This window comes from Sminthopsis crassicaudata, chromosome 3 (assembly GCF_048593235.1).
Source record: "Sminthopsis crassicaudata isolate SCR6 chromosome 3, ASM4859323v1, whole genome shotgun sequence".
In the NCBI taxonomy this organism is placed as follows: domain Eukaryota; kingdom Metazoa; phylum Chordata; class Mammalia; order Dasyuromorphia; family Dasyuridae; genus Sminthopsis; species Sminthopsis crassicaudata.
The window spans coordinates 194,702,917-194,719,082 of record NC_133619.1 but is presented as its reverse complement, the minus strand read 5'-3'; the positions used below and the strand labels follow the sequence as shown (position 1 = coordinate 194,719,082).

General features: G+C 31.3%; 1 protein-coding gene across 3 annotated transcripts in view; it reads right to left on the bottom strand.

Annotated features, from left to right (window-relative positions):
• The window catches only part of CADM2 (cell adhesion molecule 2), a 1,499,715-nt gene that overhangs the window by 832,180 nt on the left and 651,369 nt on the right, over positions 1-16,166 (bottom strand). The gene's annotated exons all lie outside the window — the stretch shown is intronic.

Sequence of the window (16,166 nt, the reverse complement as noted above, 5' to 3'; positions counted from 1 at the left end):
AGATCCAGGAGAGACAATTTGAGAATAATCGGACTCCCTGAAAAATGGGAGGAAAAAAAGAGCTTGGACACCATTTTCGAGGAAATTATCAAAGAGAACTGCCCAGACATTTTGGAAACAGAGGGTAAAATAGACATTGAGAAAATTCATCGATCACCTACTGAAAGGGACCCTAAAATCAAAACGCCAAGAAATATAGTGGCCAAGTTCAAGAACCATCAGACAAAGGAAAAGATATTGGAAGCTGCTAGAAAAAACAATTCAGATATGGAGGATCCACAATAAGGATAACACAGGATCTAGCAGTGTCCACATTAAAAGAACGCAGGGCCTGGAACATGATATTTCGAAAGGCTAAGGAACTTGGTATGCAGCCAAGAATAACTTACCCAGCAAGAATGAGCATCGTTTTCCAGGGAAGAAGATGGACATTTAACGAAATAAATGAATTCCATCAATTTTTGATGAAAAAACCAGACCTACATAAGAGGTTTGATCTTCAAATACAGAACTCAAGAGACTTCTAAAAAAGGTAAAAAGAAATCTTGAGAACTATACTTCTGTCAAAAAAATATGTAAAGAACATATGTACAATTTGTCTTAGAAACTAGAGGTGGAAAGGAGATTATATCATAAAAAAGTATAAAGTGGTGGTACTACATCTCATGAAGAGGCAAAGGTAACCCATTATATCTGAGAGAAAGAAAGGAGGGAGATGAACATAGCGTGTATCAATAGACATATTCGATTTATGGTGAAACTTCTTCCACTTCATTGAAAAGTGAAAGGGAAGGAGTAAGCTAAGGGGAAGGGAATACAGTAATTTCGAGGAAAAGGGGTAAAATAAGGGGAGGATCTTTAAGGTGGGGGAGGGATCCTAAAAAGGGAGGGCTGTGAAAAGCAAGTGGTGTTTACCAGTTGAATACTGGATAGGAGGGTAAAAGGGAAGGAAAGGGGAAAAGCATAAGCAGGGGTTAATAGGATGGCAAGCAAAATAGAATTAGTCCTTCTAACCATAAATGTGAATGGGGCAAACTGCCTCATAAAGAGGAAGCAGTTAGCAGACTGGATTAAAAGTCAGAATCCTACTATATGTTGTTTACAGGAAACACACCTGAAACAGGATGAGACATTCAAACTAAAAGTAAAAGTGTGGAGCAGAATCTATTATGCTTCAGGCAAAACCAAAAAAGCAGGAGTAGCCATCCTCATCTCAGATCAAGCAAAAACAAAAATTGATCTAATTAAAAGAGATAAGGAAGGGCATTATATCCTGCTAAAGGGAAGCATCAATAGTGAAGCAGTATCAATATTAAACATGTATGCACCAAGTGGTGCAGCATCTAAATTCTTAAAAGAGAAATTAAGAGAGCTGCAAGAGGAAATAGATAGCAAAACTATAATAGCAGGAGATCTCAACCTTGCACTATCAGAATTAGATAAATCAAAACCACAAAATAAATAAGAAAGAAGTCAAAGAGGTAAATAGAATACTAGAAAAGTTTGATATGATAGATCTTTGGCGAAAGCTAAATGGAGACAGAAAGGAATATACTTTCTTCTCAGCAGTTCATGGAACCTATACAAAAATTGATCATATACTAGGGCATAAAAATCTCAAAATCAAATGCAGTAAGGCAGAAATAGTAAATGCATCCTTTTCAGACCATAATGCAATCAAAATAACATTTAATAAAAAGCCAGGGGAAAATAGACCAAAAAATAATTGGAAACTAAATAATCTTATACTAAAGAATGACTGGGTAAAACAGCAAATCATAGACATAATTAATAACTTCACCCAAGAAAATGACAATAATGAGACATCATACCAAAATGTGTGGGATACAGCCAAAGCAGTAATTAGGGGAAGTTTTATATCTCTACAGGCCTACCTGCATAAAATAGAGAAAGAGAGGGCCAACGAATTGGGTTTACAACTAAAATTGCTAGAAAAGGAACAAATTAAAAACTCCCAGACAAACACAAAACTTGAAATTCAAAAAATAAAAGGTGAGATTAATAAAATTGAAAGTAAAAAAACTATTGAATTAATTAATAAAACTAAGAGTTGGTTTTATGAAAAAACCAACAAAATAGACAATCCCTTAGTAAACCTGATTAAAAAAAGGAAAGAGAAAAAGCAAATTGATAGTCTTGAAAATGAAAAGGGTGAACTCACCACTAATGAAGAGGAAATTAGAACAATAGTTAGGAGCTACTTTGCTCAACTTTATGCCGATAAATTCGATAACTTAAATGAAATGGAAGAATACCTTCAAAAATATAGCTTGCCCAGATTAACAGAGGAAGAAGTAAGTAGTCTAAATAGTCCCATCTCAGAAAAAGAAATAGACCAAGCTATTAACCAACTTCCTAAGAAAAAATCCCCAGGACCAGATGGATTTACAGGTGAATTCTACCAAACATTTAAAGAACAACTAACTCCAATGCTATGTAAACTATTTGAAAAAATAGGGATTGAAGGAGTCCTACCAAATTCCTTCTATGACACAGACATGGTACTGATACCTAAACCAGGTAGATCGAAAACTGAGAAAGAAAACTATAGACCAATTTCCTTAATGAATATTGATGCTAAAATCTTAAATAAGATATTAGCAAATAGACTTCAGAAAATCATCCCCAGGATAATACACTATGACCAAGTGGGCTTTATACCAGGAATGCAGGGCTGGTTTAATATTAGGAAAAATATTAGTATAATTGACCATATTAATAATCAAATTAATAAAAACCATATGATCATCTCAATAGATGCAGAAAAGGCATTTGATAAAATCCAACATCCATTCCTACTAAAAACGCTTGAGAGTATAGGAATAAATGGACTATTCCTTAAAATAATAAGGAGCATATATTTAAAACCTTCAGTAAACATCATATGTAATGGTGATAAACTACAACCTTTCCCTGTAAGATCAGGAGTGAAACAAGGTTGCCTACTATCACCATTACTATTCAATATAGTACTAGAAACTCTAGCCTTGGCAATAAGAGCCGAGAAAGAGATCCAAGGAATTAGAGTAGGAAATGAAGAAATCAAATTGTCACTTTTCGCTGAACACATGATGGTATACTTAGAGAACCCCAAAGACTCTGCTAAAAAGCTATTAGAAATAATTCAGAATTTTAGCAAAGTCGCAGGATACAAAATAAATCCACATAAATCCTCAGCATTTTTATACATTAATAACACAATCCAACAGCAAGAGATACAAAGAGAAATTCCATTCAAAATAACAGTCGATAGTATCAAATATTTGGGAATATATCTACCAAAGGAGAGTCAGGAATTATATGAGCAAAATTATAAAACACTTGCCACAAAAATAAAGTCAGATTTAAATAATTGGAAAGACATTCAATGTTCTTGGATAGGCCGAGCGAATATAATAAAGATGACAATACTCCCCAAACTAATCTATTTATTTAGTGCTATACCAATCAGACTCCCAAGAAACTATTTTAATGACCTAGAAAAAATAACAACAAAATTCATATGGAAGAATAAAAGGTCGAGAATTGCAAGGGAACTAATGAAAAAAAAGTCAGAGGAAGGTGGTCTAAGTGTACCTGATTTAAAGCTATATTATAAAGCAACAGTCACCAAAACCATTTGGTATTGGCTAAGAAATAGACTAGTTGATCAGTGGCATAGGTTAGGTTCACAGGACAAGATAGTGAATAAAAATAGCAATCTAATCTTTGACAAACCCAAAGATCCCAAATTTTGGGATAAGAATTCATTATTTGACAAAAACTGCTGGGAAAACTGGAAATTAGTATGGCAGAAACTAGGCATGGACCCACATTTAACACCACATACTAAGATTAGATCAAAATGGGTCCAAGATTTAGGCATAAAGAACGAAATCATAAATAAATTGGAGGAACAGGGGATGGTTTACCTCTCAGACTTGTGGAGGAGGAAGGAGTTTGTGTCCAAGAGAGAACTAGAGACCATTATTGATCACAAAATAGAACATTTTGATTACACCAAATTAAAAAGTTTCTGCACAAACAAAACTAATGCAAACAAGATTAGAAGGGAAGTAACAAATTGGGAAAAAATTTTTACAGTTAAAGGTTCTGATAAAGGCCTCATCTCCAAAATATACAGAGAATTGACTTTAATTTATAAGAAATCAAGCCATTCTCCAATTGATAAATGGTCAAAGGATATGAACAGACAATTTTCAGATGACGAAATTAAAACTATTTCCACTCATATGAAAGAGTGTTCCAAATCACTATTGATCAGAGAAATGCAAATTAAGACAACTCTGAGGTATCATTACACACCTGTCAGATTGGCTAAGATGACAGGAACAAATAACGATGAATGTTGGAGGGGCTGTGGGAAAACTGGGACACTGATGCATTGTTGGTGGAGTTGTGAAAGAATCCAACCATTCTGGAGAGCAATCTGGAATTATGCCCAAAAAGTTATCAAAATGTGCATACCCTTTGACCCAGCCATACTACTACTGGGCTTATACCCCAAGGAACTACTAGAGAAGGGAAAGGGTCCTGTATGTGCCAAAATGTTTGTGGCAGCCCTTTTCATAGTGGCTAGAAGCTGGAAGATGAATGGATGTCCATCAATTGGAGAATGGTTGGGTAAACTATGGTATATGAATGTTATGGAATATTATTGTTCTATAAGAAATGACCTACAGGAGAAATACAGAGAGGCTTGGAGAGACTTACATCAACTGATGCTGAGTGAAACGAGCAGAACCAGAAGATCATTATACACTTCAACAATGATACTGTACGAGGATGTATGCTGATGGAAGTGGATTTCTTCAACATAGAGAAGAGCTAATCCAATTCCAATTGATTAATGATGGACAGAACCAGCTACATCCAGAAAAGGAACACTGGGAAATGAATGTAAACTGTTATTTTTACCTTCTGAATCCAATTCTTCCTGTGCAACAAAAAATTCGGTTCTACACACATATATTGTATCTAAATTATACTGTAATATATTTAACATATATAAGACTGCTTGCCATCTGGGGGAGGGGGTTGGGGGAGGAAGGGAAAAAATCTGAATAGAAGTAAGTGTAAGGGATAATGTTGTAAAAAATTACCCATGCATATGTACTATCAAAAAATGTTATAATTATAAAATAAAATAAAAAATTAAAAAAAAAAAAGAAAAAAAAAAAAAAAGAATACCTTTCTTAATAAAACTCCTTTAACTAAGCTCATACTATCTTAATAAATCTATACTCTCTTAATAAATCTATAAAATTAGCCCAAGTTACTGCCATTTTATAAGCTTTCAAGCTTATTAAGGCAAATAAGCACTTAAGAGAAATAAATATATTTTGCCTGTGTGAGTTATTGGGAGGGATATATGATTAGATTTTAAATATAGACTTTTTGTAAACTATCTTCTTCAGTGATTCATTGTTTTGCCTCCCTTATTTAGATAACAGGTAGAGCCTTAATTTTTTCTGTAAAATTAAAAATAAAACATTGTTATGAATTAATTAGAACAGCCATTCAAAAGATGTGTATATGAAATGGGTTCCATAAAAACAATTAACTTCCCTAATTAATTTTTATGTAATTTATGAAATAATAATTACATCAAACAGCCAAAATAGTAACTTAGCTTCAATTGTCTGCCTTGTGGATGATTTTTTTTTTGTTTTATAGTTATGTATTCTCTGAGTTTTTATATACTATTAGAAAAAAATGCACAGTACAGAAAGATTAAGCAAATGTTTCTCTATCTATATACCTATCTATCTTCATCATCATCTCAGTCTCGGTGTCTCTCTCTCTCTCTCTCTCTCTCTCTCTCTCTTTCTCTATTTCTCTCTCTCTCTTTCTCTATTTCTCTCTCTGTGTGTGTGTCTATCTGTCTGTCTCTGTCTCTGTCTCTCTTTGTCTCTGTCTCTGTCTCTCTGTCTCTGTCTTTCTCTGCCTCTTTCTTTCTTTGAAAACTAGCATATAAAACGTTGAATAATCCTCAAGATTCACTGTATTCTTATTTGTAGGGCACATGATATTTTATCGAGATAAATTACATGTTGTTGCTTGCAAAATGAGAAGTAATGATTATTTTCTTAGAAAGGAAAAGGGATAACTAAGTGTGTACTCAGAATTATAAACAGCAGTGGTAGGGTTTCCCCTGGTAGAATTCACAATTTCCCTTATCACATTTTTTTAAACTTTTAAATTACATGAATAGAATTTTGTCTAGTGAAAAACTCTAATTTTTAGTTGTTGTCATTTATTCATTTTAGTTATGTCCAACTTTTAGTGATCCCATTTTGGGGTTTTCTTGTCAAAGACACTAGAGTGTTTTATCATTTTCTTCTCTTATTCATCTTACAGATAAGGAAACTGAGGCAAATTAGATTAGTGACTGGGATTTTAACTTAAGAAGAAGGAACTTCCTAACTTCAGCCTCAGAATTCTTCCCCTTTGCCACCTTGCTAGCCAAGAAAAATTAAGTTGTCTTTAAAAAAAGAAATATTAAATATGTATTAAATTAAATTCTATTCATACTTTTACTATTGCTGAAATAACAAAAATTATCATCCTGTCTTGACTAGCAATAAGACGTGTTAAAAAATAAAGTAGACTTTTCTAGCTAAAAATCTGTTTCAATTAGAAAAAGTATAGCAGACATAAAAGTTTTCATTCAAGTTCTGAAATTTATGGGATTTTTAACTTCACAGTGCTAGTATCAAATTGGCAGAACGAATAATCAAATCAAGGGTTTAGGCACAGATATTTAGGTTTGTGTTTTACTATGGAAGAGATCACTAAGTAAACTCTAATAGTAGGCTTTTCTTTGAAACCTGTCTTTCATTTACATTACTCTACTAAAAATGTTTTTCCAATGATTTCCAGTGACCTCATAATTGTTAAATATCCTATATTTACATTTTAGTAGTATTGGATACCAAAGATTATATTCTCCTCTTGGATATTCTCAATTTTTTGGACTTTAATGACAGCACTTGTCATTATTCTTGACTTCGCCTAACTATCTGACTACTCTCTAAACACTCTCCTTTGGATTATTTCATCTGATTATGTAGATTCAATGATCACTCTTAGGTAAATTATACCTAAATCAATAAATCCATACGTAATGGCTCCCCTGTGATCCAGCCTCAATCTTTCAACTGCCTGGCTTGATAAATTACCAATACTTAAAATTCAGTATAACCAAAACTAAACTCATTAGCTCGCTACATAATCCCATTTCCTCTTCCATCTTTCAGATTCAGTCAGTTACCAAAGTCTCTTTATCTCTATGACAACAGTTATATTTATATCTTTATCTATCTATCTACACACACCCACACGCATAATATATTTATATACTTTCTATATTGTGCTCAAACTTGGTACTTATTGGATGTTTACTGACTAATAGACTTGTATTTTGTCTTTAAAATATAAAACTTGAGAAGGCTTTCTGAGATGGGGCAGAAGAGAAATACTGTTGGTAATTTTATATAAAAGTCAATAAAAAATACATAAAATATAAAAATCAATAAAATTACTTTAAAATAAATAGAAAATGATATCAAAACAATAAAATGACTTTAAAATAAATTATAAACTGGTCAAGATATAAAATGATTTTTATATATTTTATTTCAATACATTCCTCACTTTTCATTTGGGAATTCCCAGGATAAGAAATATATTTTTTTTCTGCTTATGTACATTTCTGATACTATTGCTTTAACCATTTGTAATATATAGTTTGATGCTTGGGACTGCCAGGCCCTTTCTTCATATCTCCTTTTTTTTTCCATTAAATTCTTAAAGTTTTGTTCTTTCAGATGAATTTTGTTATGATTTTGTATAGCTCTATAAAGTAATAGTTTGCAGTTTGAATGGTCAATCATTAAATCTAAAAATTAATTTAGCTGCTATTAGTAATCTAGATATTGTTTTCTAAAAATGGTATAGCCACAATAATGAGAAATTAATATTTATCTGATTATTTAAATCTTTTATTTCTATAGTGGGTATTTTCTTGTTGCTTTCATATAATTTCTGAATGTACTGATATGGGAATTTTCAGATGTTCCTATATATGTCTCATATTTTTTTTCAAATTTCATACCTTTTTCATAACTGCTTGTTCTTTTTCTTTTTCTGATATTAGAAGATGGCTCATTGAAGCTCTAAAATTATATAATTTGTAATAATTTAATGTGGTTAAAGCTACCAAATGAATATACTACTGAATCTCCAAGACATTATCTTTTTTCTATTATGTGGAAGGAGCAACCTTTTGTTGACATGTCCAGTCCATGGCACATAGTAAGAGTTTAATAAATATTTGATTCACTGATTGCTCAATAATTAACTAAGCATTATCTTTAGCATACATTTCTTAATATGGCAATTTGAATAAAACAGTTTAGTATGATCTTTAGCTTTAAATTAGCGTCCCTACTCACATTAATGAGTTAAAATTTTCACATATCTTAAAATTGTATGAAAACAATCTAATATTTCAGATTCAAAATGCATACTCAATTTAAATGGAATGGTTTTAGAATAAAAAAAACCTTTTGTTTTTGTCCAGAGGTTGCAAAACAAAACAAAAAAAAATTACTATTAAATGCCCTAAATCTCTGGAATTTTAATTGCTTTATTTTATGAAGTCATATTTAATCTGATCAAATCTATTATAAAGTCTAAAATGAAAAAATTCAATATTTTTACTCAAATATTATAATTCATTTCTTCCATAGCAGCATAATTAAAGGAAATTATCATGTTTATTAGACTCTCTGAAGAGAAAACATGGGCATGAATAAATGACAAAATAATTTTCTATAAAATGAAATATCTTAAATATTTCTGAAATTTCAACAAATAGTCACTTGTTAACTTTTGCCTCATCTGATAAAGCAATCAGTTTGTTATTTTTTGCCAGTGGTTGTTTGATACTACATATTATGAAACGCAATATTTTTACATTATGAATTCAAAATTCAGCAAACCCGATTAACTGAAGGTCAGTTGTCATTTCATTCTGAATACTAAACACATTTCCTTGATATACTATATAGAGGAATTTCCAAAGCTGAAAGCTATTTTGAACAGCTTCCAGAAACATCTCTTTGTAACACCTTCTTAACTGTGATTTCCTAATCACTATGCAGAAGATTTCACTGCCTAATTAAAGGACTGGTGCAGTGATGAAGATAAAGAATACAGAGCAGAGCTGCAAGCTAATCTACAAGCAAAACACAGGAACTACTTGTCAAGAGTAAGGGTATATTTTATCGACAGTTGTGTCCAATAACGATGAGTTATGCAGTGAATGTTTAATATTAATGCATTTATTCCATGAGTGTTACTTAATCTATTTTCTCTCAATCTCTCCTCAGTAATATAATTAACATTCTTACCTATTGAAGGCCCTTTTCTTTATTGATACCTTTTAAAAATTTATTTTTAAGCAATGAGTTTCTATTTATACACTCAAAGAATCAGTCATTTCAATAATAAGCTCCCAGGTTGCTTATATTTCATTTATAAACTCAATTCAATTTATTAAGTGCTAATTATGCATTTGAAAGAAAAATGACCAGTTTCTCTTCTTAAAATGTTTACATTTTTTTCTAGGAGATAAATATATGTATATATGTATATGTATATATTTATATGTATATAGACAAATAAGTAAACAAACGTTAACTTATGAAAGTAAAACACTAATGATTAGAAGGATTTTTAAAAGACTCCACAGAAGAAGTAAGCTTTAAGTTGGTTCTTAAAGGAAGATAAGGATTCAGAAAAATAGGGAGAAGAAAGGATTGCACTACATATGATGATGTAGAAATGGGGGAAACATTAAGTAAACCTCTTCAGTTAGAAAGCAAAGTATAAGGGAAGTAATTTGACATAAAGTTGGAAGAGTAGGTTGAAACAATACTGTAGCAAACTTTAAATTTAAATCAGAGAAATATATATTTTATAGGGAACTGTTGGAGTTTATGAAGTCTTTATTATATGGAGTGATATGATTGGACTTTCTTCAAAGGAAATTCACTGGCAACTATGTGGAAGATGGATTCGAATGGGAAAAGATTTGAAGTAGGGAAAACAAATAGCCATTATATTAGTTTAGGGGGGATGAGAGAGACCTGATGAGATGAGAGAGACAGAGAGAGTGGGGAGGGGAGAGATACAGAATGAAAGAGAGAGACAAGCAGACAGAGAGATGGACAGAGACAGCCAGAAAAAACAGAGATAGAGAGACAGCAAAAGAGAAACAGAGAGGAAAAAAAAAGGTAAAACAAAGAGAATTCAGGAAAAATTTCTGAGGTACACAAACATGTAGGAAGTAAAGTGAAAGGAACAAAAAGAAGTTTCAAAGCTTGCACATGCACAAAGAAAGAAGACAGGTGACATGCAAAAATATTTTTATGCCTTAGAGTGCTATATAAATACTAATTATTATTGGTTTAAAAATGAATATCAATTTTGAGGTAAAAGAATTGAGGAGGGGAGATGTTAGAAATAGAACTTTTATTTTCCAAAGTAGAAAATAATGTAAAATTATATTTTTTTCAACTAAGCAATACAAAATAGACATTCATACATTTTATATACAGTATCTCAATTGAGGGTGCATCCATTTCTCTTAGCAGCCCATTCTATTTTTAGTGGCTCTAATAATTTGATTTGTCTTCACATCATCTGATTTACAAAATGTTTTTACAGAGTTACATGCTCAATAAAGCTATTGATTGATAAGATCAATTTCTGCTGTTACTCAAACTGACAGGTCATCACTTTATTTTTCCATATGGTAAATCTGTGTGTGTGTGTGTGTGTGTGTGTGTGTGTGTGTGTGTGTGTGTGTGTCTGTGTAAGGGAATCCAGAATCTCAGAGTCTTATCTGAAGTCAAAATGACAAACAAGTAAACTAATTCTCCAGGAATTTAATTCTAAATCTCCAATAAGAAGGGAAATGCATTTCTGAATACACTGGTATTGATGAGAATATATATGGAAACTTTTGATAAGGACAGTTTTCCTACCAATAACAGTGTAAATTAGTCTTAGTTGTCTGAATCACTGATACACTTGTTATACTTGTCAGGGTCATATAACAAGTTAAAGGTGTGAACTCAAGTCGTTTTAACTCTGAAGCTGACTTTTTATTCCTTAAAGCCTTCTGCCTTTTACATTTGTTTTACTTGTTTTAAGGGAAAAAGTTAACATTCACAATGGCAAATCAATAAAGATCACATTTTCTGCTATATAAAAGCTGTATCTTTAATATTTCTTTCTTCAATGCTTTTACTACAAAACTGGTATTTTTTATGCCAAAACAGCTACTACCACCACCACAATAATAACTAGCATTTAAAGCAGCTTACATATGTTTTCTCCCACAAGACTCACAGAAATACAATGAGATGATTCATCAGCACAAGATCTTAAACTATATTATAAGGAAGACCATTATTGAAGTATAAAGTAGATAATTTTGATTATTTTAATTAAATTTATTTGTTTAAATAAAACCAGTCTAATAGATGGAAATCAAAAAAAATTGGGAAAGAACTTTCATAGACAGTGTCTCAGACAGGATATGATTGTGTTGGAATATTGTGTTGGAATTGTATTGTGATATAAAAAATGGTGAACTGTTTGATTTAGAAAAAACATGGAAATGGAGAACAATCTGGACCTATGCCCAAAAGGCTACAAAATCATGAACACCCTTTGACTCAGCAATAAGACTTACTAGACGTGTACTCCAAAGAGATCATAAAAAATAGAAAAGAATTCACATGAACAAAAGTGTTATAGCAGCTTTCTTCATGGTAACAATGAATTAGAAATTGAGGAGATGCCCATCAATTGGGGAATGGCTGAACAAGAATCAGAACATTGTACACAGAACATTGTATATTGTACAGCAACATTGTGCAGATAATCATCTCTGATAGACTTTATTCTTCTCTACAATATGATGATCTAAGAGAATTCCAAAACTCATGATGAAAAACCTTATTCACTTAAAGACAAAGAGCTATGGATCCTAAATGCAGATGGAAGAATATTATTTTCACTTTTTTGTTGTTTTTTTTTCTTTCTCATGTTTTTCCCTTTTGTTCTCATTCTTCTTTTCACATGACTAGAAGTAGATTTGATTTAACTATATGTATATAACTGCATTAAATTGATTTGCCATTTTGAGGAAGGGATAGGTTAGGGAAGGAGGGAGAAAAGTAAGAAATCAAAATATTATAAAAATGCTGAAAATTTAATTTTTTAAAAAAGAAAAGAAAAAAAAGAAAAACATGAAAGATTTGGACCTAACAAGGAAGATGCTTATGTACTTCCAGTGAAAGAAATGACAAATAGAAATGTACATATACATATGTGTGTATATGTCTATGTAAATATATATGTATTTATGGATATCTTTGTATATGTGTATGCCTACACACATGCATACACACATATGTGTGTATTTAAATCTATATGGATATCTATCTACATCTATATACAGTTTAATTGTAGTCTTCTCTAGGGCTGGGGGAGAGGGGAAGGGGAAAAAAAGGGAAAATTATGTAGCAGAGAATAAAAGAAAATCCAGAAGGAAGTAAAAAAAAATCTGGGTAGATATGAAAAAATTCATGGTATTTATTACATAGGTTATTTTGAAAAGGAATTTATTGTTTTATATTGAATGTGTTCTACTATGCATTTGGAAATGTTCTTTTTTTCTTTCTTTTCTAATTAGCTTAAAATAAATAACAAATTTACACACAAAGGAAAAAAAAAGAGAGAGAGAGAGAAAGGTGCTATTACTACCACCTGCATTTTATAGTTCAAGAGATAGAGCCTGAGAATAATTAAGAGATTTGTTCACAGGGCAGCTAGATGGCCCAGTGGATAAAGCATCAGCCCTGAAGTCAGGAGGAAGGACCTGAGTTCAAATCTAGTCTCAGGCATTTAAAACTTTCTACCTGTGTGACCCTGGGCAAGTCACTTAACCCCAATTGTCTCAGCAAAAAAAAAAAAAAAAAAAAATGACAGAGATTTGTTCAGGATCATACAGGGATTAGATGTCTGATGCAGAATTCAAATCTAAGTTTTCTTGGCTAAAAGTTCAGTACACTATAATTTCATCATTAACTACTCTCTTTTACTTAGTTAAATCTTTGGCATACATTTACTATTTCATATCTACCCTTTGTTACTTAATTTTGCAATGCCTATTTCCTATTTTTATTTTTATTTTTACAAACTTCTCAAAAGTATGATCCATAATTTGGGGTGATTGGAATTTTTTTTAAATTATAATTGATGATGAAACCTTTAATAATGTCAAGATGAGACAAATTGTATAGCCATCGTTCAGAGAAGAAATTTAAACTATAAGGGTCAGTACCCAGAATCACTCCACAACTTTTCTTTTTTAAATATTTTTATTATAGCTTTTTATTTACAAGATAAATACATGGGTAATTTTTCAGCATTGACAATTATTATATATATATATATATATATTTGTTCTTGTGTAATTTCCCTCATTAAACTGTGAGTCCCCTGAAAAAAAAAAAGACTATTTTTTTTTTGTTTTTCTTTCTCCCTATCCCCAAGGCTTAGCAAAGTATTTATAACATAGCAGGCACTTAATAAATGCTAATCAACTATGTGACAAATGGAGAAACATATTTCTTTAGATCTACAAACTCATAGAAATGATAGGGATTGCTATTTTGGCTATTTTTTGTGGACAAATACTTCAACCATAAAAGGTAACATAATATTCCCAAGAAAGTTAATGGTATAATTGATACTAAAATACTTCTCATGCCTCCCAGGACATGACGTTTTTACTACATGATATTTCTGTTGCACCCCTAAATTTTCAGACCATTCCCATCACCATGAATTGTTTTTGCCCCAACACATTTGCTATGACATTTCTCTTCAATGCTTTCAGAAAACCCTACGTATGTAAAAGTTACCACTGTCAGCTGCTATACCATCTGGAAGGGGAACACTTCTGGAGAAATGAGCTTACCAGTTAAATAACAAGGGTTTCTCTGAAATAGACGTAAGAAATGAACATACTTTGACTTTATAGTATTTTTCCCATTAAAAACAATGACCAAATACCTTAAAACATATGTCTCCCTTTAAACATTCATAAGATGCCATAAATAATTATTTGTGTAATTAATTTGATAATATTCTTTGCACCATTAAAATCACAGATTTTCAATTGTGATTAAATCCAGTCATTTCTAAAAGAACTCAGCTGGGAGGATGGGCTGGATATAATACATCCTAGAAATAAGCAAATCAAAATGTAGGAGGAAAAACTATCAAACTTTTTTCCCTCTAGAAGAAGTCATGGACTTCAAGGTCATGGATAGTCATTCCTCTTTTTCCTGTAAAGGAAAAAAAATTCATATAGATATAATTTTCAAAATTCATGCTCTTCCTATTTGATGGTGAAATAATTTGGAAGAAATCCTCCTGAAATTAACCTTTACTCAAATTATAACAGTCAAATAACAAAAAAAGTCCCAAAATTGGAGAAGATAAATTTAGTCTGAAATTACTGAAAGTCTTCATTAAGCCTAATATATGCTGTCAACTTTAAACTAAATAATAGATGAGATTTTAACATAATCAGAAAAAAAACTGCTGGTACCTGCCTCTGTTACTGTCACAATGAAATTGACAAGATAATTTTTAAAATAAGGCCTTCTCCAAGTCACTTCAAGTATCTGACAAGCACACAGCCGTTATAACGAAAGATCAAATCTTCTCTTTCTCAGAATATGAAACACTGTTAAGTTTTAACAAATAAATATTCTATCACAAATGTATCTTTTCATTTCAACAAAATCCTATTTTTTTTGACTTCTCAGTAATTACTGCTGTCTTTCTTGAAGAAAACTAACTTTTGTGCACCATGCAAAGGTTTGTTCCAAATGTTACAGTGAGTTACTGCATTACTTAATTCTAGTGATTTTATTTTATGAGTGTTGTATACAATTATAATGATTAGCTATATCAAAAATACATCATGATTATTTATATTATTTTATTAAAATTAACATGAAAAAGCCATCTAAGTTGGAATATTGCTATGTTCTAGGACATAATAAGCATAGGAATCTTAAAGCTCTTTGAAAAAAATCACAAGAAAACAAAATAGGAGAATAAAGAAAATAATAGTATTATTAATAATCAAGAATTAATTCTATAATATATAATAATTAATCTGACATAATTGGATTAAAGAACCCTAAAATTATTTTCTAGAGACTAAAGGTCATTTAATTCATTCAACACTTGTGTTTTATTATTATTTTTTTTTAATAAAAGAAGAACCTCAATCGAGAAATATTAAATAACTTGTCCAAAGTCCCATGAAACACACAAATGGCAGTGTCTACATTCAGACTATGATTTCTGAGTCAAAGTCAGGAGCTGGGATCCAAGTCTGAGGTGCGAGATTTAAGGGAGTTTTATTTTGTTGTTGTTTTGTTATTAACCATTACATCCAACATAACTGAGTAAAAACTATCTTTTTCCCCTTAGATTTAAAAAATCAATTAAAAGAACAGTGAGATTCAGAAGTAGAAGGGACCTTAGAGAGAACAAGACCCTCATTGTACTGATGAAGACACTGATACCCTGAAACATGAAGTTTCTCAGGGTCACAATGATGGTAAATAGCAGTGTGACCATTTGAATCCAAATATTCTGGCTGAATATAATATTCTTTCCAAAATTGTTAATATGTCAATAATCAAAAATTATTTTCAGAATATGGCTTGTTTTATACTTTGTACTAGGTAGGGTCTTCAGTGCCTAATGCAATATCTGACCCTTAATAGACACTTAATAAATTTTCATTGATTGGTAGAACTTTAATTTCATTGATGTGAGGATTCATTCCAGTGTTTTTACCCACCCACACCTTCTCATCCTTCCTGTGGGATCTTCAACAACAACATCAACAACTAACATTTATGTAGCATCGCATATCTGCAATGAGTTGTGCTAAGTGCTTTACAGTTATTATTTTGTTTGATCCTTAGATTTCATAAATCTACCAACAAACTTCAAGTCTTTCTCTAAATCTTTTG